Below are 373 nucleotides of genomic sequence, written 5' to 3' on the forward strand. Positions count from 1 at the left end.
CCTGCCAGATAGCTTGCATGCAGATAGATGCCTTTGTGCTGCAGACCATAGAAACCTGCATAAAATTGGCCTTCTTTCCTTAATAGAGCTGCATGAACAAAGATGAGTTTGTTGCTGACCAAGAAGTGAAAGCTTTGTTTTGTAAGACTCTCTGAATGTATTGCACTTTGCCAAAGGAGAAGGTTCTTCATAAAAAGACAGAGAAAGAAAGGGAGAGGAGGAGAAAAAAGAATGAAAGAGATAGAAGAGAGAGAGAGCACGAAAGACAGAAAGAAAGGAGAAGGAAAAAGAAAGAGAAAAAAGCGGGAACCAGACAAAGTGCATACACTTCTGGTGGCGGATATTTGTCACTAAAGTGGGCTGAAACTTTTTT

Source organism: Falco punctatus, assembly GCF_963210335.1.
Source record: "Falco punctatus genome assembly, chromosome: 6".
NCBI classification, from domain to species: domain Eukaryota; kingdom Metazoa; phylum Chordata; class Aves; order Falconiformes; family Falconidae; genus Falco; species Falco punctatus.